The following is a 21,768-nucleotide window of genomic DNA, read 5'->3' on the forward strand; positions in this document are numbered from 1 at the left end:
AGCTCTCGATTTAGTGCAGTAAAAACAGGCATAGTTGTCTGTTTTTAAACTCTTTTGACCAAAAGAAACTTTTCTGTTGCATCTATTACTAATGTCAAGAAATTCTTTAATGAAGATCAGGCATGTCTTAAAAAAAGAAATGTGGATATGACTTTTTAGTTTCTGCTTTTCAAGTGAGACCAAAGCATTTTACAAAATCTACTGACCAGCGTTGTCGGGTTGAAGTTGAGCGGTTGACGTGGTTGTTGAGCAGCATCACTTCATCACTTCATCACTTCATCACGACCTTTAATCTGTCCGTTTTGCTCTGTGGCTGGAAGCTCCTGGAAGTTGAGTAGTTGGGACTGTTTTCCGCTTGAACAAACACACCCATCAAATTCTGACCAATCACACAATAGTTTTGAATGCAGATGTGGTGCAGACAACATGAGGCTGAGAACAAAATTATGTCATTTTCATCATTCAGCTGCAACAATGAAAACCGATTTTGACACTTAAGCCATGCAGTGTCCAAATCGGGCCATGCAGACTCTTACCTTGGAAAGACTTTCGTTTGAGGTTAGTTATGAAGTTGGCCTTACTTCAAAGCTGCCGTCTTTTTGCTTATTCAAAACATTTTTTCCCTTTCACGCAGTGTCGTGATATGTTTGGATAGAAGAGGTGAAGTAGATAAAAATGCTTTTAATGTTGTCAAAACCTTTTACAAAGTCAAAGACACAAAGAGTCGGTACAGGAGTTGAGCAGGCAAGTGACACAAAAGTGACTCAAGGATGCAGTGAGGAAAGAACCACACAGGTGAGACTAAATACACAGGAGGTTATGAGCAAACAGGAGACAGCTGGAACCAATAAAAGAGAACATAAAGACACAGGCGGATAAAAATAACCAAAATACAAACTCACTAAACCCAGATCACAACACTCAGCTTTCTGTTATTATGCTGAGATACAGGACTTCAATCAGCCAACCTCCTTAGAAAAGATCTTTTATGACTTTCTCTCCTTGTCACTGATATTGACGCTTTTAAAGCCGTCTTTACGTAGGCCGTAACCTTTCTGTAATAAATATTAGTTTTGTTGGTATTTCAACTTTCTTAAAAACTGATTTTATTTGTTTTTCATTAACTGTGATCTATAAATATCAAAACTAACTAATCTATGCTGATGCATATTAACGTGAGTAACCAGTCTGAGTTTCACTTCTTGAAATAACTGAAATAAGCTAGCTTTTCAAAATTATTCGAACGTATTCTGATGTACCTGTAACTGTGATTCAAGCAGAAACACAGATAATCACAGCATCCTGAAAAAGCCACTTCCCATCTCTGTGCCCTCTGTAACTTGTTTCAGCAGTTAAAACTGTTTAATCCATTGTTTACACGTCGTAACTTGCTTTTCCGAGCCGCCTTTAAACGCAACATGAGCGCTCTAAGACGCTCGAGCTTGTTCACAAGCAGCCTATAGGCTACTGATGTTATCTATGTTCAAAAGTGGGTAGTACTTGTTATATTCACTTGAGTAACTTTTTTGGAAGGTACTTCTAAAAGTAGGTTTACTGCACTGTACCTTTTTCTTTTATTTAAGGCATATTGTTATTGCTATGTAGATTCATTTTGCCCCCCCAAAATAAGCCGTTGCCCCCCCTGTTAAACTCGTCTGGAGCCGGGGCTGAAATTCAGCCACACACACCTCATGCTTTTACATGAGAAAGTGTCTCTGCTTCTCGCTCCATTTATGACCTAGTGCCCCAAACAAATCCTGAATTAATTAAAAAGGGAAATCCCAATGGTCTCCAGGCAGAGACACACACTCTCTCCTTTTCTTTCATGCACACAAAACACACACACGCACACACACCCCCACACACACATATAGATTGAGTGTCTTTTACCATTATGTGGCGGTGAGGGATTAGTGGAGCTTGTTCACCTACCGGAGTACTTGCAGTCTGACAGAGTGACAGAGCACAAGCAGGTTTAAACATTACTGAGCAGTATCTGAGGGACAAGGGCCTAAAGAGGTTTTATTTGCAGTGTATATATAGTTTGTCATAAAGCAATAATTTTAACATTACTAAGGAGCATAAGTGAAGTCATTTGGTTGGTTATGTGATGATTAAAGTACTTTAAATCTAGCTTATTATACAATTAAGGGATTTGACTGAACTATGTGTACAAGAGTTCTGCATCTCTACTTTGTGATGGCTGTTTTGTTTCTCCCCATCTGTGCATCTAAATGAATTAGCTATTTGGAAACAATCCGATTTCCATCATGATGAAGTCCAATTGATTGATTTTAGGTTAAAATTATGGCCATGTTTTTTTTTTAGCAGAAAGTCAGTACTCTACCACCAGCATGGCTGTTTTCCTCCCACTATGCTGCCTCCACAATGCGACCTTAGGTAATAGTTTAGCTACTTAAACCGTTTAACTTGTCAAAATCTTGTCCTTAGGTCAGACATGCAGAATACATTAAAAAATGTTCATGTAGTGGTGAGATGAAGACTTAAAATTGGTTTTGTTTTAGTTTCAATCAGGGAATTAATGCTTACATAAACCCACCTTCAGGCTCGAAACTTGGCATGAAAAAAAGTTTTTAAAACTGATATAAGGACAACATAGCTTGCTGAAATCTCATCAGATTTTATTTGTTTATTTATTAAAAACTTCAATTTAGAATGCAAATTAAAAAGTATTTTATTTACCCCAAAGTGATATTAAATGTTGCTGCAACTCATCTAAGTTTTTCTAAGAGTCGTGGACCGTGACGCTGTGGGGAGGAAGAATCTCCAGTAGCAGTCAGTTTTGAAACAAATCTAAAGAAACCTCTGACTGATGGCTGTTGCTGTATGCTAACATCTACATTTCTGGACAGCAGAGACAATATTTCAAGGCATCATGTTTAGTGGTGTCAGATTTTAGTGGTTATAGGATTTCTCTTTTGTATTTGGTAAAACACTATGAGCCATTTCTCCGGCTCGCGCATTTCCTTTCCACTTTCTGCTTTTGGCGCGCTCTCTGGTCTGCTTGGCGTTCACATATGCATTCGAACCGCACCAGAGTTTACTTCAACCAAACTCGAGACTGAGGTCTGTAGACGGACCGGCGCCCGCTTTTTTGGTTTACATCAGAGATCGATTACGCGTTCACACACACCCGACCAGACCTTCTAGGTAAACAAACAAGAGTTCAGCAAATTACAGTTCAATTAAAGTGGAACCAACAGACCTGGTGTGAATGCACCCTTAAAAACAGTTGTTGAGATGAATCCAGGCTGAATCTTCATTTTCTTGATGAAATCATGCAGAGCCAGCAATTTGTCCTGGCATCTCCAGGACAAACTGGAGGAACTTTATTGAGGATGAAGTTTGCTGTGTCTCCCTTTGCTGTGTGTATACAAAATTAAAATAGACTTGGTTGGATCCTGTAGGTGCAACATTAGACTATTACTGACTGGAGCAACTATGTGGATAAAAGCACTTTGGTAGCTCTGTGATGTGGTTCTAGTTTGATCACATGTATATACTCATCTCTAAGTGATGCAGATTTGAGTGGTCTTTATTATAAGTGGTCATCCTCCTGTTCATGGCATCCTCATCAGCTTTAGTGGTCCTATTTGTGATGCTACTGACAGGTTGCTTCCTTCTATAATTCTGCCATGGTGAGTCAGTAAGGTAGTGATAATCAGCAGAAAACAGAAACAACTGAAAACAGCTGACAGCTAACCAGTTGGACCGACTTGTTCTCCAAACAACTGAGATGTTTGTTTCTGTAGCATTTCCTATGAAAATTACAGACAACCGGCAGGCTTTGAAGAGCCATAATCAACTTCTCATCTCGTCTCACTGTTTTGAAGTTGTCAGGTCAAAGAGATGTGCAGTAAACACGTTCACATCTGCTGTGAATTGGGAAAATGTGGAAAGCTAATTGGCTGTTGAGAGCTGGAAGTTGGACAGAGGTTTGTCCTCTGACAGGCTTGATGAAGGATAAGATTTGCAGCGTTTGAGGCCTGAAATGAATAGAGCAACGATGGTTTCTCAGTGATGCTGCTTGGAGAAAGAAATGTGTGAATAGCTGTTTAAAGCCTAATAGGGCCATTAGAAGTTGCACAATAGCTTCTCACTGAAAGCTGTTGTTTTTCATAAATTTCTTTTGATCAACATCTACATTGTAATGCAATATGAAGACATCCAAGATTTGAAACAATGTAATGGGATTTTGTGGTAAGCAAAACAAAGTGTAAGAGTTTGAAAATGTGTTTTCGATCGAGGGTTCATCAAAGTAGCCACCTTGTGATTCCATAACAGGCCCATACATTGTTAATTGTGTGTGGCAGGCTCATGTGGTCGCCACCTGGAGCTAATCCAACAGTCTTCAAGGAGTTCCCACATATGCAGAGCATTTGTTAACTGCCTCTTCTGGTCCATGGAGTCCAGATAATTCCACGGCCTCTCACTGATGGATCTGATGAGTTTAGAAGCTTGGCCATCACTCCCTTTGTTCAAATATCGCTGCTAAAACTGTTATCTTTTTATTATTGCAAAAGATGTGCCTTTAGTGACAGGTTATTGTTTTATGGTAGGCCACTGATCATTCTTTCTTGGTGAAGAAAGAGCTGAGTTCTTGATTTACTGATTTGCCTATGTTCTGACCATCACATGTCATAAGAATCATGACCAAAAGAGTGAGATCTGTTATACAAGCAGTTGAGCAGAACTTACTTTGTAGGGTGTATGGAGTGGTGGTTTCTCAACCAGTACTCCAATAGTCTCTGTTCAATTGGGGACTAAATTTGCAACATTTGATACATTTTTAGTTGGAGTGGTTCTCTTACACACTGGATTGTGTCAAACAAACCAAACCCTCTGAAAAACCTGTTCCTCCCCCTGGCATGTGTTGTCGCTATACCAAGAGTAACTGAAGGAAATGACACAGAAATCTCTTAATAAAACACAGGGCACAACTTCCTTCTTAATGAAATGTCAAAAAAAAAAACCTGAGTAGCATCAGATTCTATCTGTTGTAAGATTTGTTTTTTGTCTTTGGCAAAAGAACACAAGCCATTTCTCCCACTAGCTCTAGACCACATGTCTCAAACTCCAGTCCTGTAGGGCCACTGCCCTGAAACTTTTAGATGTTCCTCTGCTGCACCACACCTGAATAGAATAATTAGGTCATTAGGAGGTAATTAAGCCATTTCATTCCAGTGTTTTGTACCTGTGGCACATCTAAAAACTGCAGGACAGCAGCCCTTGAGGACTGGAGTTTGACACCCCTGCCTTAAAATATCAAAGCAGAAACAGGTGAGAGTTGTCATCTGTAATTGTGTGTCAGTGTTGTGTTCAGGTATTCTGGGTACATAGAAAAGTTTCTGCTACCCTGAAAAACAAGCGGGTCCTCAGATGATGGCAGTGTGACTGTGGTAGGGTTTGAAAGAGAAAGTAGCTTAAAACTGTTTGACAACATTGGTTTGTAATCTCTCATTTAAAATTGTTCAGCTTCTGTTACAGAGTAAACATACTCCTGCTACTCTCGGGTGGCCATGTGGGCGTGTTGATCTAACCAGTTCATTTTCTGCAAGTGTTAAGCCATGAATAATCGTTGTAGACAGCAGCATCATTGCGTTTACGCCTGAGCGTGCAGGTTTCTGTCCTTTTAACCAAAAATAACATTTTAATGAATGTTTACGTTATTGTCTTGCAAAAAAATCATAAGCAGTGCATATAAATGTTTAAAAAAAAACTATTCACTGGCAGCTGATGCTGCTTGTGTTATTACACTTACTGGTATAGCTTGTGGAATGTTGAAATCACAAGTGGGGCTCAGAATCTGAAACGTTAGGGTACTTCTAGACTTGTAGATGAAAATAACACATAATATCATGCACATAAAAACATACATGGACCACACACACTATTTACTCTATGACTTGACTTTACCATTTGTCTCCTTGATCTCCACCAATCAATCACAGGAGAGAACAGAGACACAAGGGATAATCCATGCATAGAAAAGATGTGACAGCTCTCTGCAGAAAGGCCATGGCAACATAATGCAAGGCAACCATGCCAACCACCACGTCAGCCATCTGGCCCCTCAGCTGAGGGGTCTTCAGATCAGTAAGGCTTTTGAAGCAGCAAGTTGTCCTACAGAGCACTTTCTACACTGTTTCGCAACCAAGGTTGTTACAGTTAACTAAGACTAATGAAATGACAAAAGGTGAAATTGAGAAAACATTTTTATTAACTGAAATTAATAAAAACAGTAATTATTAGGGGAAAACTACAACTAGCTTAAACTATATTGTGATTATAAAACATACATACTGAAAAACTATATAGTTTCCTTAATGTTTGTGTCTATTCATGTATTTAATAGTCTTACGAACTGATGTGAAATTGTCCCCCCGACACACACACACACACACGCGCCAGTAGTTTAAGTCAGCTGTCGGCAAATTACATTACTCCATAATCCTCTTGGCAGCACTTACGCTAGTCTACAAAATTGCGATAGCAAAAATTTGGAAAAAGCTCCAGAGACAGTTGATTGTTCAACAATAATTGAATACATTTTGTTGAAATGGTATCTTCTGTTGAGCATTCATTACCCAATCAATGCATAAATAATGACTATACAGTTCTTTGACCTTTTTAATTCTGCACCTAAAGATGAACAAAATTATGAAAAACTAAAACTACTATTGAAAACCAAACTAAAATTAAACAATATCTAACTAACAAAAACTAGCAAACACACTCTATGGAATATAATAAAAACTAAGTCAATTAGACTAACAAAAAGTCACAACGAAATAAAACCAACAAAAAATGAAACACCCAAAACTATTTTAATCCTGATTGCAACAGCTTCTAATGTGCCTGTGCAGGTTGTTTGTAGAAGTTGCCCAATAGGAGGCCTGTAAAAATACAGGAATTTTTTGTGGGATTTACATCCTAATATCTTTGGCAGAGGGAAATTTCCAGGTTTGTGTAATTGAGTAAAACAATACGTTTTATTGCACTTTTATTTGCAGTGCTATTTCATGACTGATGCCAATCGAGTTAATCCGTATAATTTCACAATGTATAATGTACATAATGACACACTCAATATTAGAGTGAACAGACACTAACACTAGATAATACCTAATTAATACTCAAAGATGGATGCTGAGGAGACAGAGCCCAGACAGTGAAGCAGCTGTGCAGTGAAGGAAGGACAGGGGAGTAGACAGGACCCAGCTGCGGGCGAAGGTTTGGTCCAGATCAAGTGTTTTCACTATACAAGTCTAACTCACCCCCAGCAGAGAGAGGAGAGAGAGAGAGCGTGTCGGGGTGTGTAGTCCAGCCATTTATTACATGGTGAAAATAAATAAGCAACTTTCTTGAGCTACAGTATGTAATCTTTATAAAAGCACCTGCTTTTTTTTTTTTTTTTACATATTTGTTAAAATTATCATAATTTCATGGCATTATAATATAAGACATAATCTGTGAAAAAACTCAAGCTGCAGATGTACGCCGCTGAGTTAGAAACAACCAATCAGAGCCAGGATAAGAGTTTTATCACAATGCTGAGACCCTTGCTCTCTGCTACGCTACAGCTGGTTCACCACAACATAATTTTCCACGAATACTAAGGCTAGTTAGTATAGTAAGTAACAATGATGGCGGATAAATGGTTTTCCTGGAACAGTGAGTCATTTCTCCACCATCAGCCCTTTCAGCAGCAAATACATGAGGTTGATTGTCAACACTAAGACCCTCCTCCTGACTCTGATTGGTTATTTTTGACTTGAAACGCTGCATTTGTTCAAAAGGCAATAACAGTTCAGGGAGGTATATATAATCAATTATACCTCCCTGAATGATCTTTTCACAGATTATTGTTCTCATGTTACACTGCCTAGTGTTTTAGAAGTTACATCACTTTTGGTGTGATGTACCATCTTGTCTTATTTTATGTCAGTAGTTAAGTACTACTTGATCTACTTAATCTACTGTGCATCGTCCATTAGAGTCCTTTAATGACCCAGTAATTATGATCTGTAATAACAGAAGATGATTCCATGGTGTTAGTCTGAGCAACGTCAAGAGCTTAGCATGTTTGAGGTGAGCGAATCTTCAGCAGTGCAGACAGAGTGGTTGCATAGCAAAGCATGTGTCAGTAGTAGTGATCATTTTTGTAACCCTGCAGAATTTTTCGCCATGTCCAAATAATTTGTAATTGTGCAGTAGTACAGCTATTGCATCAGAAATATTTGATTTAAAGGGGCAGTATAATGTAATCATGTTATAATGTTATTCCCTCATCAAAAACATACCTGGAGTGTTTTCTTGATTCTTTCATGGATGTTTGAGAAATCCTTTTATCTCCCGTAGCAACCATCCAGCTATGCAAAGTGCCTGGGTGGATCTAACTCCACCTGAGAGGCAGAGCTCCTCCCTGAAGATGCCCTTTCCAAGCTTGCCAGCTTCCGGTTGACAAAGCACCTGTTTCCATGTGACTCCCCCACTCAGCTTCTTCAGACTAGCCAGCAGCAAATAGGAAATATCTGGTGGAGTTGTGCATCAGTTGAGCTCATCATAGGAGCTACTTCTCAGTGAAATGCAGGCAAAAACGCTGGTAAAGGTTTAATGTTTTAATAACTTCCTGAAGGCAAGGTTTCAGAAAGAGCAGGAGTTTTAAAGCAACCGAGACCCAATTTCAAGGCATTAATTCACAAAGTAAATTTTTTTTATTCATTTTTGACATATGTAGCATTTCTGTAAGAACTGAAAGTAATATAGTTACTCGATTATGCTATAAAATGTGCCCCTTTAAACTTTGAAGTCAGTATCATTGCAAATAGTCATTAGGTAACTACATCTTTAAAATTTGTTTTGCAGTAACCTCTGGAGTATACACAGTTTGGTAACTTGGTATATTAAAACACTGGATTACTCTATCATTATTTTAACCAGCCACTCTTTATTTCAACCACACCAGAAAAATCAAATACATGTCATGGTTAAAGCAGTGGTGCTCTGATAGACTGAACTCTCTGTGAACGTCCAGCCCTAACTGACAGGAGAACACCCCCATACCCCTGAGATCAGTTACAGAACCAACATGTACCTGTCAAAAGGTCTAATTGCTGCCCCCTCCTCTCCACACACACACACACCCACGCACACACACCCGCACACTGGTAGATCTATGCACACACATACACATATCTTCGCTTTCATTGCTTTCTGTTGGCTCAAGAAATCATCAGCTGTAAGAGTAGTACTGTCTTGGGACGTCCGGTAAGTGGGAGCAGCAGCCTCATGCAGAGATGCTGCTATGGTATCAGGCTGTGTTGCTCTGTGATCAGAACCTGCTGGGTTGGATTTAATAACTTCAGCCCTTCTGTTTCCAAAAGTTGGATGTTAAACAGACTCAGAATTTACTATTTCAGCAGGTCCAACGAACCCACTCTGTGGGGTTTACCCACAGGCTTCAGTTTCACAAAAAATATTTTACCTTTCACATTGTGGTAAAATCATTTTTATTATTATTATTATGGTGTTAATTTACAGTAAATGCCAGTCATAATTACATTTGGTAGATGCATTAATGGTGATTTATTGGATATCAGTTATTCGGTTTGTTTGTTCAAAGTGCTTTCTTAGGCAATGTGATATGTTTTAAAGGGCAACAATTATGTTGGTGCTAAAAATTTTCTCTCCCTCTTATTATTTGTTTTCAAAGTTTAAATAACTAATGTGACAATATCAACGAAATCTGCCAAACTGCAGCAGACTGATAGCATTTGCAATATTGCAGAGGAGCAGCAGTACCCTGTTACAGATCTTGCAGAATACTCTGCATGTCAGTGTGTTTTTATCTACACTGGATCCAGAAGCTCTGGCCTACAAAAACAGCTGTCTAGAGGTATAAAAAAAAGCCTTTCAAATGTTAAAATAGCTTCTTTGAATAGTTTTGATTATTTTTTCCAAACCCATATGTTAGTCATAGTGAAAAGGAAGTTCACTACCTTTCAGTCTTGAGTTCTACTACAGAATCTACAGAACATTGTTATAAGGTTATACCCTTTTTTAAGTTGTTTGTTTTTGGGGTTTTTTTAATGAGATATGTTGCTTATTGGGCTTAATATTATATGAACAGAAACAAGACAAGCTCTAAAATGCAAGTACAAACAGGAAAAACATAACACTAATTAAGATGTCTTAATGCACAACAGAAAACAAAATACTATCAAACTGCTAAAAACAAATTGTGGCAATCAGACATAACTGTGAAGTTTCTCCTTGTTTAAAAACTGCTTGATCTCATATCAGACATTGTGCATATTTTTATTCTGCTAAAACGAAAAAGGTTGTTTGTACATGCTGGATGCTCCAGGAGTTACTGAGTCAAAAGTTTTAAGATAAAGAATAAGCAAAAAATAAATAAATAAATAAAAAATTGAGAAAAATTAAGGAACTTGGTGAATCACATTCAGTTCACATTCAGTTTCTTAAGAACGTGACAGTGGTGTAATCTGAAAAGTTTCCTATCCAAGTTCTTAAATGGTTGTGTGACATATCTTGTCCAACGGTGGTGCAACAGAATACAAGTATCAAGGCATTAATGAAACACATGCAATGTCCTGTCTACACTTAAAACCCTGGAATCAGCGGAGCACAACCGTATTTGACTCCTTCATCACACAAAACACATACTGATCCGCAACGCATTTGTCGCGGATGGTAGGAAATTTATTTTCCGGTTCGTCTGTAAAGCTACACTAAGCACCAGCTGTGTTCAATCTAAACTCTGCATTTGTACCACCATTCACTCTGAACAAGCCACTAGACAGCAGCTTCGGGAGGAGAAGGGCTGTCATACTCTAAACATTGCGTCAGTCATTTTAAGGATTCCTATTGGTGTCATGAATTGGTGGGTGTTGGTGGTGAGGAGGCAGATGCTGAGACCCAGGTAAGAGAGAGATGGTATTTTAATAAAAAATCATGCTCCAAACAGTCCAATAGGTTCTGGTGGCACAGCTGAGCAGAAGCCAGGGCTCACACAGGTAGCAACAGAATATCTCTGTGGCAAACAAACAGGCAGACAGAAATGACGCGACACGCCATGAGGACCCGAAAGAGACGCAGAAACACAGGTGACATTAAATACACAGGAGGTAATAAGGGAACGAGACGCACCTGGGAACAATCAAGGGGAAGACAGGACAACATGGAGACTCAGAAGACACTAAAACTCAAAATAGAAACAGAAAAGCACAGATTCTGACAATTGGTCCCCCAAAAAACACTAAAAACCTGGGCATTATGATCAATCAGTAAAATCCCCCCCGGATCGAACTTGAAAATTGGACGTTATGTTGCTAGCACGTATTGGAGGAAGTAAGAGCACTGCACAACATAAATAATCCCCTGTCTGAAACGTGGTGCATTTAACAGTAGAACAAAATTTAACAAAGCTTCGAGGCAGATAATTTGCCTCAAATTTTAATAATTTAGGTACATGAACCATATGAGGAATAGTGACAACCTTAATTCATACATTGTTTATGTTTTATAGCATTTAAAGAAATTATTTTAACATTTTAAACTAGGAAAGGTAAAGACTGCAGCAGCTTCACATTTGTTACAAGACTTGAGAATAAATAAATTCTGTGTTTTCCTTCTATCTCTTTAAGCTAGTTGCTAAGCAAAACGTAAAGGACATGACATGTTAGGAAATGCAAATGAGAGCCAGGCTTAGAGGAAATGACAGGCTAGGGAACGGCCTCTTCAGGGCGTAGCTTAGATAGAGGCTAACAAAGCAGATCACAAACTGTTCTTGGTTGCCATTTTGTCTTGCCAGCTCATAAAGGTGGCATGAGAAACGGACCAACTGTATTTTGGTGTTAATAAATGGAATTCATGAATTCAACTCTCTGACTCTTTTTTTTTTAACCTCATACATCAAGAACTCAGCATGGAGAACGGATAATTGTCCACAAGACCTAGCTAGGTATTATTTTGAAGTGAAGCAGGTTAATCTTTGTCATCTATTTTAAAGACTTGTCTAAAAAGCAAGCATTGCTAACACAACCTTTTCTGGATTATGTCATAGCCCCAAAACTGGATTTGTAAAAAAAAAAAAAAAAGGATTTTATGAGAAAATCATTACTTTTTTTTTTTAAGATCTTCTCTGATATAAAATTGGAGTAAATCTTTCAAACTCCAATATAAATGGGAGTATATACTCCAAATGTTCTCTTCCATGGTGTCACCAGATGTGCAGCGTGGCCCGATGAAGCACTGGGTCAAGTGAGAAGTGCCAACAAGAAACCTCAATGTTGAGATTGTAACTTCATCTTGTCCAGTGACTCTGAGCTGCTGCTTCAACACTGAAAAAAGAAGATAGTTGAATCAACTTAATTGAATTGCTTTAATTGGTAACAAGTAATTAAATTAAATTTATCCAACTTAATTTATCAAGTTGGTTTAACTTGACAAATTTAAGTCAGTCTTACCCAAATCATTTAGTTTACTGTAAATGAAGAAGTAAACTAATAAAGGGTCTTTTTAAAGCTATTTTTGGCTCAGGCAGCCTTTATTTGAGAGCAGTAAGAGAGGAAAGTGGATAATGAAAGAGGGGGAAGATATGCGGGAAGGGTCATCAGGCCGCATCGAGAACTAAGGTCTTCTTAAATGGGTGGTGCTCTATCCCTGTGCCGCTGCAGCACTGAATCTGTGCCCGGAGAAGCTTGTGTCATGATGTCAGACGTAGGATATGAACACGTCATTCAACTCAATTGTTTCAAGTAAAGTCAAAATAAAAAGTTCCTTGAAGTAAAAATGTTTAAATTTTAAGTTCATTCAACACAAAAAAAGTAAGTCGTCATCACTAAACCAAAAGTACGGAAGATGATTAGAACCACTGGAAAAAAAATGTAATAATAATAATTCTGACTTAATCTCAGAATCGTGAGATTAAGTCAGAATTCTGAGATTCTGATCGGTTGTTCTGATCATGGGACGTCCTCACCGTTTAGCTAACACCAACTTATGTGCATTACTATGTTAGTGGTACATGTTGGAAAAAGATGGAAACTGTTTCATAATCACAAAATCATTTTCATGCACTGTATATGTGTCATCTCAAGATTGAAATTTGAGATGACAAGAAATTTGTCATCTCATGGTATATGATATAATTTTATCATACAACTAACAAAACCGTCATAAAAATGGTCAGACCTAAAAAGGGGGGAAAAAAGTACCTTTAAATATTAAAGGTATTGCCTTTAATTCGGCTTGCTTAATTTGGTTTCACATTCAATGAGATAAATGGATTGGACTGACCCGTGTAGCCACTAGCCAAGCTCTTAGCTAACTGGCATAGCGTGTAGCCTCAGTCTAGTGCACTATTTTATGCTTAAACATGATCGCGACTCAGGGTCGAGTAGTGAATTGTTTGAGGATATTTATGCAATGTTAGCAGTTTGGGAAGTTGCAAGGGGAAGCTATAACAGCTGCCAACTGGACCACAACCTGGTGAGCACTACAGCGGGAGGGAATTAACATTAGTGGGGCTATTGTTGCAAATAAGACATTGCATTAGAGCTGAGTTAATAGAATAACTCACCGATGAACATCACATTTCATGCAATAGTTGAGTCAGATTTGTAGGTTTCAGATTGTTTGATGAACAACGGACGCTCACAGCCTCAGTGAGCAGCAGCATTTGAAAAATCCAGAAACACATATATTAATCACGGAACTTAGAGTGAAAGTAGTTTAGTCATGGCGGTCACGTGGGTTACATGTCCCCCCTTATGTTTTCATCCTAATCATGGATGTACAGAGGTGAAACACCAGTTTCCTCTGTACTACCATCCTTTCTATGGCCAGGCACATCACCAGAAACTGCCAACTTTACGAGGATAAGAAAATCAATAACTGGAAACTCTTTCTTGGACTGCTTAAGGATCATGGGAGAACACTCAACCACATCAATCAAGGATTTTGTCAAGAGATTTTTGGGCCACTCTCTAACTGTAAATATTTTTGATGAACACACTTTCTATTGTTTAACCCCTTAATCCTTGCCCCCTAAATCACCAAAGACGGCTGAAAAGGTATACCCAAATTAAATCAGCTGCTGTTTTTGAACAATTTGGAGTACATGCAAGAGCTTGGACTCTTTATGAAGATGACATGCTATTTTTTTTTTATTTTTGCTGTCAAAAATATTTTAACTGTAAGTAGTTTGTAGCTATTACATTTGTAACATAAAAGAGATTGAAAAAATTTACTTCCACCCAGATTTTTCATTTTTATTTCTTGTTAATAACCATTGAGTGTTGAATGTATGGACTGGAAAATACAAATAATCTGTAGAATAAAGTATTCTGCTTGTGGATCAAAATAGCACAAAAAAGAAATGTCATTTTGGACAAGTTTATTTTTGAGGATGTACTGATGTTGTCCAAGAACATCTGATATACAAACTTCAAATAACTCCTCAGTGCTTCAATATACATTCATTAATGAATGCTCTAATGAAAGATAATAACCAGAGGAATCCTCTGGTAGACACAACATTACTGAAAGTGGAACGCACTTATAATTATATAAATAAAATAGCATATCTGGGGGGAGGGGGCAGTACCCACCCCCTCCTATCTAATGATAATCTAGCCTCCCCACTCAACTTCTCTCCATCGCCCCCCACCGGGCTCCCATCGTTCTTCGCTCTCAGAGTCTGCATCCCCACTTTCTCTCCTTCTTTGAAAGCACCCTGTTCCTCCCGTGCCACCATTGTGTAGCATATTTGAAAATAACTGAATTGTTATCCAATATAAAATAGCTTTTAACCAAGTAGACAGGCTAGGTTTTCTTCCCTTTTTCAGAAGAGTAGGTGCGACTCAAAAAAGGAGCAGGTAGGCTAGAGTTTTGCAGCTGCGAGTATTTTGTATTTGCAATGTGAATATTATATTTACATATTTACAACCACACATTGGGATATGAAACATAGGCATGAATGAAAGAAAGGGGAAAAAAAACAATGAAATAAAAAAACAAGAAAAATACAAGGGAAAAAAAACAACAAACAACAAAAAAAAAAACTAATTAATTAATCGGTCCCAAAGTTAAAGTTCATCTCACACCCCCCCTTAGTCCATCCACCCCGAATGGGGATCAATCAGGCTCACCAACAAGGCGAGTATCCAGAGCTTGATTCACGTCTTGGGTAAATGAAAGTCCAATCAAAGAAGGAGCAGAGTCCTTTGTAGGATTCTCCTACCAGCTGGGTAGGAGAAGTAAACAGTCCTTAATCACCAACAGGTGAATTCTTTCCTTGGCTCTAGGCCTGGTCTCATAGCTCGCCATCCATCTGGCCTGAACAACAAAACAGGACCACTTCCTCAATATAATTATATTTTCTAATATTCTTAGTGTATACACGGTTCAATAAATAATTCTATCATATTCAATCAATTGCAATAAATCTAAAATTCAATATAAATTACATTCATGAAACATTCAATAAATATACACCATATTATCAATTAACATGAAATGTAAAATACTAATATAAACCAGTGCTCAATAAATACTTCAATTACCCGTTTTGGTTATCAAAAGCAATGTTCAATCAGTTTTTAGTGGCTACACAATAGCAGTGATTACAAGCCAACGCTAAGTCATTCATAACAACACTCACCAGTTCCGCAGTTTTGTGTCATACTACCGGATCTTTTCCATCTCCCTTTCCGGCTCACAATAATGGGCTCCTACAGTTCAGTACATTAAGTGAGCATCGTACATATTTATAGACATTAAATGATACTACGCTTTAACTGACCTGCCAGCTCTGCTCCTTCCGACGCGATCTAACCTTCATGCCTTTCGCTCCAGCTAATATACCGAGCCACTAAACTGCGACGGTACACGTGACCCCAATACTTAGCCACGATTGGCTAAATAATCTCGCGAGAATCACTCCTAAGGTTATTAAAACATCGCGAGATTTAAGGCTAAAAGGCAAAAGTAGAAAATCAGAGGACATGAAGGTTTAAAATGACACTTAGGTTACATCCTCCCCCCTTAATTCCATGCAACACCGGTGCATGCTAAATTATCTGAACACTATGACGCACAGGAGCATCTGAAACAGGTTCAGCAACCATTTCACCATAAGCAGTAGCTAGACTGTGTAAAAGATTTTGCACTACAGAAATTAAAGGATTTCCTAAAGTAGCATACTGAAAGCGCTTAATTGGTTTTGGCTCTCGACTAGACCGACGAATTGACTGTTCAGCCTTTAAACCGTCACTAGCCTGATGAGCATCTATAGGTGATTCTGTGGAATATGATGCTGGTATGGCCGAATTTGGTGATGTCTCTACCGGGCCATGGCTCTCCAGATCTTCAGATGGGCTTAGCTCCGGAACACGTTCAAGTTCAGGTGAATTCGTCGGCCCCCCATTCTCACTCTATGGTACATTTTAGTAGGATATGCTGTTCACAATGTGTAGTGAGACATCAAGTCTTCCTGTTATGTGATGGTTCATATATCAATCGACTTTAATGCAGGGATCTTTGGAATCAAGTCTACTTCTCTTTCATTCCTACATAAAGGCTCTATGGTGTAATGGTTAGCACTCTGGACTCTGACTCCAGCAACCTGAGATCAAGTCTCAGTAGAACCTTTTGTCTTTTCTCCTAATTTCATCAATATATCTTTTCATTTCAAGGCAAGTTAATGGACTACAATGTGAAATTTAGCACAAGTATAAGGCTGCCCGCTTTTTCACCAACATACTGTGCTCTCTGAGAGGATCTGTGGTATAACTATTTGACATTGTATCATGCGTAGCGATGACATTATTCTTAGACAAATTTTGGACCCTCTACTGGGAAGTACTCAAAGAGAAAGAGTTTCTGTAGTGTAGTGGTTCGAAACCAGACAGAAACAGTTTTTGTAGGTTATGCTCTTCACAATGTGTAGTTACACATCAAGCCTTCCTGTTATGTGAATCATTATATCGCAACCGACTTTAATGAAGGGATCTTTGAAATCAAGTGTACCGCTCTTTCATTGACGTGTGATGGTTCTATGGTGTAATGGTTAGCACTCTGGGCTTTGAATCCAGAGATCTGAGTTCAAGTCTCAGTAGAACCTTATGTCCTTAAATCTTCAATATATCATTTCATTTCAAGGCAAGTTAATGGACTATAATGTGAAATTTAGCACAAGTATAAGGCTGCCTGCTTTTTCACCAACATACTGTGCTCTCTGAGAGGATCTGTGGTATAACTATTTGACATTGTATCATGCCCATCGATGATATTAGGCAAGAACAAATTTTGATTCCAAGATTAGTCTATGGACAACACTGTGAAATTTGTCACAAGTATAAGTCTGCCCGTTTGTTCACCAACATACTGGGGTCTCTGAGAGGATCTGTGGTATAAATATTTGACATTGTATCATGCGTAGCGATGACATTATTCTTTGACAAATTTTGGACCCTCTACTGGGAAGTACTCAAAGAGAAAGAGTTTCTGTAGTGTAGTGGTTCGAAACCAGACAGAAACAGACCTTGTAGGTTAAGCTTTTCACAATGTGTAGTGAGACATCAAGTCTTCCTGTAATGTGAAGGATTATATGGCAATCAACTGTAATGCAGGTATCGTTAAAATCAAGTCTACTACTCCTTAATTGACACTTGAAGGTTCTATGGTGTAATGGTTAGCACTCTGGACTCTGACTCCAGCAATCTGAGTTCAAGTCTCAGTAGAACCTTTTGTCTTTTCTCCTAATTTCATCAATATATCTTTTCATTTCAAGGCAAGTTAATGGGCTATAATGTGAAATTTAGCACAAGTATAAGGCTGCCCGCTTTTTCACCAACATACTGTGCTCTCTGAGAGGATCTGTGGTATAACTATTTGACATTGTATCATGCCCATCGATGATATTAGGCAAGAACAAATTTTGATTCCAAGATTAGTCTATGGACAACATTGTGAAATTTGTCACAAGTATAAGTCTGCCCGTTTGTTCACCAACATACTGGAGTCTCTGAGAGGATCTGTGGTATAACTATTTGACATTGTATCATGCGTAGCGATGACATTATTCTTAGACAAATTTTGGACCCTCTACTGGGAAGTACTCAAAGAGGAAGAGTTTCTGTAGTGTAGTGGTTATCACGTTTGCTTCACACGCAAAAGGTCTCTGGTTCGAAACCAGACAGAAACAGTTTTTGTGGGTTATGCTCTTCACAATGTGTAGTTACACATCAAGTCTTCCTGTTATGTGAATCATTATATCGCGACCGACTTTAATGAAGGGATCTTTGAAATCAAGTGTACCGCTCTTTCATTGACATGTGATGGTTCTATGGTGTAATGGTTAGCACTCTGGGCTTTGAATCCAGAGATCTGAGTTCAAGTCTCAGTAGAACCTTATGTCCTTAATTCTTCAATATATCGTTTCATTTTAAGGCAAGTTAATGGACTATAATGTGAAATTTAGCACAAGTATAAGGCTGCCCGCTTTTTCACCAACATACTGTGCTCTCTGAGAGGATCTGTGGTATAACTATTTGACATTGTATCATGCCCATCGATGATATTAGGCAAGAACAAATTTTGATTCCAAGATTAGTCTATGGACAACATTGTGAAATTTGTCACAAGTATAAGTCTGCCCGTTTGTTCACCAACATACTGGGGTCTCTGAGAGGATCTGTGGTATAAATATTTGACATTGTTCCATGCACATCGATGACATTATTGTTTAACAGATTTTGAACTCTCTACCCGGAACTCTTCAGAGAGAAAGTGTTTCTGTAGTGTAGTGGTTATCACATTTGCTTAACACGCAAAAGGTCTCTGGTTCGAAACCAGACAGAAACAGACCTTGTAGGTTATGCTTTTCACAATGTGTAGTGAGACATCAAGTCTTCCTGTAATGTGAAGGATTATATGGCAATCAACTGTAATGCAGGTATCGTTAAAATCAAGTCTACTACTCCTTAATTGACACTGGAAGGTTCTATGGTGTAATGGTTAGCACTCTGGACTCTGACTCCAGCAATCTGAGTTCAAGTCTCAGTAGAACCTTTTGTCTATTCTCCTAATTTCATCAATATATCTTTTCATTTCAGGGCAAGTTAATGGACTACAATGTGAAATATGGCGCAAGTATACATCTGCCCGATTTCTCACCAACATACTGGGGTCTCTGAGAGGATCTGTGGTATAACTATTTGACATTGTATCATGCGTAGCGATGACATTATTCTTAGACAAATTTTGGACCCTCTACTGGGAAGTACTCAAAGAGACAGTGTTTCTGTAGTATAGTGGTTATCACGTTTGGTTAACACGCAAAAGGTCTCTGGTTCGAAACCAGACAGAAACAGACCTTGTAGGTTATGCTTTTCACAATGTGTAGTGAGACATCAAGTCTTCCTGTAATGTGAAGGATTATATGGCAATCAACTGTAATGCAGGTATCGTTAAAATCAAGTCTACTACTCCTTAATTGACACTTGAAGGTTCTATGGTGTAATGTTTAGCACTCTGGACTCTGACTCCAGCAATCTGAGTTCAAGTCTCAGTAGAACCTTTTGTCTTTTCTCCTAATTTCATCAATATATCTTTTCATTTCAGGGCAAGTTAATGGACTACAATGTGAAATTTGGAGCAAGTATACGTCTGCCCGATTTCTCACCAACATACTGGGGTCTCTGAGAGGATCTGTGGTATAACTATTTGACATTGTATCATGCGTAGCGATGACATTATTCTTTGACTAATTTTGGACCCTCTACTGGGAAGTACTCAAAGAGAAAGAGTTTCTGTAGTGTAGTGGTTCGAAACCAGACAGAAACAGACCTTGTAGGTTATGCTTTTCACAATGTGTAGTGAGACATCAAGTCTTCCTGTAATGTGAAGGATTATATGGTAATCAACTGTAATGGAGGTATCGTTAAAATCAAGTCTACTACTCCTTAATTGACACTTGAAGGTTCTATGGTGTATTGGTTAGCACTCTGGACTCTGACTCCAGCAATCTGAGTTCAAGTCTCAGTAGAACCTTTTGTCTTTTCTCCTAATTTCATCAATATATCTTTTCATTTCAGGGCAAGTTAATGGACTACAATGTGAAATTTGGCGCAAGTATACGTCTGCCCGATTTCTCACCAACATACTGGGGTCTCTGAGAGGATCTGTGGTATAACTATTTGACATTGTATCATGCGTAGCGATGACATTATTCTTAGACAAATTTTGGACCCTCTACTGGGAAGTACTCAAAGAGAAAGAGTTTCTGTAGTGTAGTGGTTATCACGTTTGCTTAACACGCAAAAGGTCTCTGGTTCGAAACCAGACAGAAACAGACCTTGTAGGTTATGCTTTTCACAATGTGTAGTGAGACATCAAGTCTTCCTGTAATGTGAAGTATTATATGGCAATCAACTGTAATGCAGGGATCGTTAAAATCAAGTCTACTACTCCTTAAATGACACTTGAAGGTTCTATGGTGTAATGGTTAGCACTCTGGACTCTGATTCCAGCAATCTGAGTTCAAGTCTCAGTAGAACCTTTTGTCTTTTCTCCTAATTTCATCAATATATCTTTTCATTTCAGGGCAAGTTAATGGACTACAATGTGAAATTTGGCGCAAGTATACGTCTGCCCGATTTCTCACCAACATACTGGGGTCTCTGAGAGGATCTGTGGTATAACTATTTGACATTGTATCATGCGTAGCGATGACATTATTCTTAGACAAATTTTGGACCCTCTACTGGGAAGTACTCAAAGAGAAAGAGTTTCTGTAGTGTAGTGGTTATCACGTTTGCTTAACACGCAAAAGGTCTCTGGTTCGAAACCAGACAGAAACAGACCTTGTAGGTTATGCTTTTCACAATGTGTAGTGAGACATCAAGTCTTCCTGTAATGTGAAGGATTATATGGCAATCAACTGTAATGCAGGTATTGTTAAAATCAAGTCTACTACTCCTTAATTGACACTTGAAGGTTCTATGGTGTAATGGTTAGCACTCTGGACTCTGACTCCAGCAATCTGATTTCAAGTCTCAGTAGAACCTTTTGTCTTTTCTCCTAATTTCATCAATATATCTTTTCATTTCAGGGCAAGTTAATGGACTACAATGTGAAATTTGGCGCAAGTATACGTCTGCCCGATTTCTCACCAACATACTGGGGTCTCTGAGAGGATCTGTGGTATAACTATTTGACATTGTATCATGCGTAGCGATGACATTATTCTTAGACAAATTTTGGACCCTCTACTGGGAAGTACTCAAAGAGAAAGAGTTTCTGTAGTGTAGTGGTTATCACGTTTGCTTAACACGCAAAAGGTCTCTGGTTCGAAACCAGACAGAAACAGACCTTGTAGGTTATGCTTTTCACAATGTGTAGTGAGACATCAAGTCTTCCTGTAATGTGAAGTATTATATGGCAATCAACTGTAATGCAGGGATCGTTAAAATCAAGTCTACTACTCCTTAAATGACACTTGAAGGTTCTATGGTGTAATGGTTAGCACTCTGGACTCTGATTCCAGCAATCTGAGTTCAAGTCTCAGTAGAACCTTTTGTCTTTTCTCCTAATTTCATCAATATATCTTTTCATTTCAGGGCAAGTTAATGGACTACAATGTGAAATTTGGCGCAAGTATACGTCTGCCCGATTTCTCACCAACATACTGGGGTCTCTGAGAGGATCTGTGGTATAACT

At 38.5% G+C, this 21,768-nt stretch overlaps 16 non-coding genes across 16 annotated transcripts; all 16 read left to right on the top strand.

The window, feature by feature from the left end:
* Positions 1–16,625: 16,625 nt before the first annotated feature.
* On the top strand, positions 16,626–16,697 carry trnaq-cug. The gene has a single exon. It is a non-coding gene; the product is annotated as a tRNA-Gln (tRNA).
* A 401-nt stretch (positions 16,698–17,098) lies between these two features.
* trnaq-uug lies at positions 17,099–17,170 on the top strand. The gene has a single exon. It is a non-coding gene; the product is annotated as a tRNA-Gln (tRNA).
* A 552-nt stretch (positions 17,171–17,722) lies between these two features.
* trnaq-cug lies at positions 17,723–17,794 on the top strand. The gene has a single exon. It is a non-coding gene; the product is annotated as a tRNA-Gln (tRNA).
* Positions 17,795–18,180: 386 nt separating this feature from the next.
* Positions 18,181–18,253, top strand: trnav-cac. Its single transcript has one exon. It is a non-coding gene; the product is annotated as a tRNA-Val (tRNA).
* A 135-nt stretch (positions 18,254–18,388) lies between these two features.
* Positions 18,389–18,460, top strand: trnaq-uug. Its single transcript has one exon. It is a non-coding gene; the product is annotated as a tRNA-Gln (tRNA).
* Positions 18,461–18,839: 379 nt separating this feature from the next.
* trnav-aac lies at positions 18,840–18,912 on the top strand. Its single transcript has one exon. It is a non-coding gene; the product is annotated as a tRNA-Val (tRNA).
* Positions 18,913–19,047: 135 nt separating this feature from the next.
* Positions 19,048–19,119, top strand: trnaq-cug. Its single transcript has one exon. It is a non-coding gene; the product is annotated as a tRNA-Gln (tRNA).
* Positions 19,120–19,347: 228 nt separating this feature from the next.
* trnav-aac lies at positions 19,348–19,420 on the top strand. The gene has a single exon. It is a non-coding gene; the product is annotated as a tRNA-Val (tRNA).
* A 135-nt stretch (positions 19,421–19,555) lies between these two features.
* Positions 19,556–19,627, top strand: trnaq-cug. Its single transcript has one exon. It is a non-coding gene; the product is annotated as a tRNA-Gln (tRNA).
* Positions 19,628–20,028: 401 nt separating this feature from the next.
* trnaq-cug lies at positions 20,029–20,100 on the top strand. The gene has a single exon. It is a non-coding gene; the product is annotated as a tRNA-Gln (tRNA).
* Positions 20,101–20,328: 228 nt separating this feature from the next.
* On the top strand, positions 20,329–20,401 carry trnav-aac. Its single transcript has one exon. It is a non-coding gene; the product is annotated as a tRNA-Val (tRNA).
* A 135-nt stretch (positions 20,402–20,536) lies between these two features.
* Positions 20,537–20,608, top strand: trnaq-cug. The gene has a single exon. It is a non-coding gene; the product is annotated as a tRNA-Gln (tRNA).
* A 228-nt stretch (positions 20,609–20,836) lies between these two features.
* Positions 20,837–20,909, top strand: trnav-aac. Its single transcript has one exon. It is a non-coding gene; the product is annotated as a tRNA-Val (tRNA).
* Positions 20,910–21,044: 135 nt separating this feature from the next.
* trnaq-cug lies at positions 21,045–21,116 on the top strand. The gene has a single exon. It is a non-coding gene; the product is annotated as a tRNA-Gln (tRNA).
* Positions 21,117–21,344: 228 nt separating this feature from the next.
* trnav-aac lies at positions 21,345–21,417 on the top strand. Its single transcript has one exon. It is a non-coding gene; the product is annotated as a tRNA-Val (tRNA).
* Positions 21,418–21,552: 135 nt separating this feature from the next.
* On the top strand, positions 21,553–21,624 carry trnaq-cug. The gene has a single exon. It is a non-coding gene; the product is annotated as a tRNA-Gln (tRNA).
* Positions 21,625–21,768: the final 144 nt, after the last annotated feature.

This window comes from Xiphophorus maculatus, chromosome 20, assembly GCF_002775205.1.
Source record: "Xiphophorus maculatus strain JP 163 A chromosome 20, X_maculatus-5.0-male, whole genome shotgun sequence".
NCBI classification, from domain to species: Eukaryota; Metazoa; Chordata; class Actinopteri; order Cyprinodontiformes; family Poeciliidae; genus Xiphophorus; species Xiphophorus maculatus.